At 36.6% G+C, this 3,500-nt stretch overlaps 1 long non-coding RNA gene across 2 annotated transcripts; it reads left to right on the top strand.

Annotated features, from left to right (window-relative positions):
• Positions 1-889: 889 nt before the first annotated feature.
• On the top strand, positions 890-2,459 carry LOC132308197 (uncharacterized). Of its 2 annotated transcripts, none has more exons than XR_009482398.1 (2): positions 890-986; positions 2,173-2,459. It is a non-coding gene; the product is annotated as an uncharacterized LOC132308197 (long non-coding RNA). The 2 variants fall into 2 exon arrangements; XR_009482397.1 differs by having other exon boundaries at positions 890-1,067.
• The last annotated feature ends 1,041 nt before the right edge of the window (positions 2,460-3,500 follow it).

Genomic DNA, 3,500 nt, shown 5'->3' with positions numbered 1-3,500 from the left:
ATATGTAGATTTATATATGTATGGGTATAAACGTATATACCATATAGTTAGTAACATATAAAACTATTTATATAGTTATTAGCAGAATTTATATATATAATTTTATTTCTGTAACTTGACAGTGATGGGTTATTTGGATTGTTTCATTGTTGTGTAGTTATTATATTATTTTATATAGTTGTGTTAAAGTGTGGTTGGGTGTAATTGAATTAGTCTAGGATTAGGTTAGTATTATATATTTATATATATATGTTAAGTCTGTTGTGATAAGGATTGTTGGGGCACGAAACTGGAGAGAAAAAAATACAGAGACGGCGGCGATAAAAGAGAAAAAATACAGAGAGGAAGAGAGGAAGAAAGAGAAAAAAATAGAGGAAGGAAGAGAGTGGTGAGGCCGGCTATTATAGGTGATACTCGGAGCAACAAAGGTAGACGACGGCGACCTGAAGGCCGCTGGTGTCAAGCGGAAATCGGAGAAGAAAAGAGTTTTGATCTGAAATTCTTAAAAGGCAAGTCTTTGTTCTTCTTGTCCTTGTTGATTTCGTGATCGATCCATCTATTGAACGGCTTTAGGGTATTAATCACATATTTAATTAAACTTTTATATGTGGGAAATAGATCGTGATAGAGAAATAATTAAAATTTTATTTATATATTTTTTCATGATTTTAGTTGCTATTTTTTTTTTATTATTATTTAAATGCAATTATCGATGTTTCAATGCTGTAAAATCGTGAACCGTGCTTAGTATGGGCTATTGGGATGCTATGGAACTTAGATATAAACTTTAGGAACTAATTTGATTGAAGAAGCCAATTGGTTTGATTTGGGTTTGGGTTTAATGCCGAGTCTTCTGATCCCATTAAATCCATTTCCTATTTCTTACAGGAAAGGTGTCTTTTGCGTGACCTTCTGTTGGAAAAATTGACACCCATTTGGAGAAAGAAGTTTAGAAAGAAGTTTGGGGACTTTTGCCTGCCTTTGCTGTAATAACTTGATTGATTAGTTCCATAGGCTTGTTGGGACTGAAAGTCACTCCCATGATTAAACATGATTTTCTTACGTGGGTAGATCATCTATTTTGGACATAGTATATCATTATAATGATTTTACTGAGTTATGAACTATGTATTTAATATTCATTTTATTTTCTATAATGTTTAATCATTTATTTTGGACATAGTATATTATTATAATGATTTTACTGAGTTGTGAACTATGTATTTAATATTCATTTTATTATCTATAATGTTGAATCATTTATTTTGGACATAGTATACTATTATAATGATTTTACTGAGTTGCGAACTACGTTTTTAATATTCATTTTTTTTTTTTTTTTCTAGATTGTTGCAACATTGTTGGTGGAGGTTGTTATGTGAAATAAATCATGCATGCATTGTAGTTATAATTTCTCTTGCACTGCAAGTTACTTATATATCGCAACAAGAAGCTTAAATAGCTTAATATTGATAGCAGATAAATATATAATAATTATCATAGGGGTCTAGTAGCTAAGGCTTTACTTGTGCTGCAATACTTGTGCTGCAAGTTACTCGTATGATAGTTGTAAAAGCTTATGTTGTTATTTAGACTGCTATATGAATGTACGTGAATATAAAGTATACATACTTGTTTAGAAGTGTATGATAGGAGGACTATTGTTAGGATATGGTCTTAGAAGCACCATTGTTAGGATATGGTTTGCTGATACCTGTGTGAGCCGACAAATAAGCCTAGACTCATACGGTTTGTCATACTATTGTCAGGATATAGATATGACTTTTGATCATGCCATTATCAGGATATGGCTATAATTACTTATATATATATTTTTATTGAGTACCATGATACGAGCTTAAGATCTTGTGATCGATGGTTAGGATTAGCGTATAATGCCAGATGAGATACGTAGCTGGATCTAGAGATGTGTGTGCCCTGGTAAAAGAGGTACTCGTGATCACCTTGTGTGCGCTTGCATGAGACCTACTATCTGGTTGAGGCTGTCTTATGATCCAGTGAGAGTTTATAGTGTGTATACTTATGTATATAGACCTACGTAGATATTACATGAGTCGGATTAGGATGTATCGTTTATTGGGTCTCTGTTTGGGATGTAGTAGAAAGGGCTTGTTCGTGGGTTTTGACTCACCTTTGTTGTTATCTTTTCAGGTCCTCGATAGTTCCAGACGTAGAGTCAGTTCGTGCAGAGCAGAGGACAGACTTCATCACTTTTCTGGTGTCATAGACGTAGGACCTCCACTATGTTTTTGTTATTATTTATTATTTTTGAGTTAGACATTTATCTATTTTGTCTTTAGTTTGGATTTTTATTAGGGGTCCGCATGGTATGGATTCCCAAGTTGTACTCCGGAGATTTATTATTATTATGGAATTTTATTGGAGATTATGTTATCAGAGGTTTTGTTACTTAATTATTGATTTGGTTTTCCCTTTTAGCATTGTTTATTTATTTTATTATTTTTTTTTCCTCTTGTATTCTGTGCTTGCTTATTATTGATTGGCTGATATCTCTTGATTTTGTGCGCGGATTTGATCAACCCGTGTTCCGAAATCAGGGGGTATTACAGTTGGTATCTGACCCAGCCGGAAGTGTGCCGACAGGAACGTCGGGCCTCTAAGGGGGGTGGATTGTGATGACCTTGTGGGCGGGTGCAAGAAACACTGTCAGGCTACCACACTAGCGAGTTACGGGTGCACAAGGCCCACATCGCTTAGGTAGAGGAAAGGTGAAGTGTTTATATGTAAGTGTGTTAGCTCCAATTGGTATGAGGCCTTTTGGGGGTAAAACTTAAGAGCAAAATCATGCGGGCTCATGCCCAAAGCGGATAATATCATACCATGTGGTGGAGTGGGTCATTTCAAATGGTATCAGAGCTTGACCCAGCCGGAAGTGTGCCGACGGGGACGTCGGGCTTCCAAGGGGGGTGGATTGTGATGACCTTGTGGGCGGGTATGCCGTGGACGGGTGCGAGAGACACTATCAGACTACCAAACTGGCGAGCTATGGGTGCACAGTCCCACATCGCTTGGGTAGAGGAAATGTGAAGTGCTTATATGTAAGTGTGCCATCTCCAATTGGTATGAGGCCTTTTAGGATAAAGTTTAAGAGTAAAACCGTGCGGGTTTAAGCCTAAAGCGGACAATATCATACCATGTGGTGGAGTGGATCGTTACAAATGGTATCAAAGCACTCCAGGTTCAAGTGTCTTGAGGAGTATTTTTCGTTATGTGACTTCCGCATTGCGTCTCTTAAAACTTAGTGCCCATATTAAGATTCGTTGTACTCTATTTACGGTATGTTAGGAGGAGCTGATGTCAATTATATTTTGTAGTCATAGAATGGTTGGCACTAGGAAAAGGATGGGTTCAAGGCGAAAGCGATAAAGACCCAAAGGAGTAAAGGAGTACGTTATCGATTTCGTTGCCAGAAGGCAGAATTAGGGATTGATGGTTTAAGTTCATTTGGCGTTACTTTA

Source organism: Cornus florida, unplaced genomic scaffold, assembly GCF_030987335.1.
Source record: "Cornus florida cultivar Cherokee Brave unplaced genomic scaffold, ASM3098733v1 CherokeeBrave_3.0.0_Hap2_Chr05, whole genome shotgun sequence".
NCBI classification, from domain to species: Eukaryota; Viridiplantae; Streptophyta; class Magnoliopsida; order Cornales; family Cornaceae; genus Cornus; species Cornus florida.
Note: the sequence above shows the minus strand (reverse complement) of the source record. Positions and strands in the feature narration are given on the sequence as shown.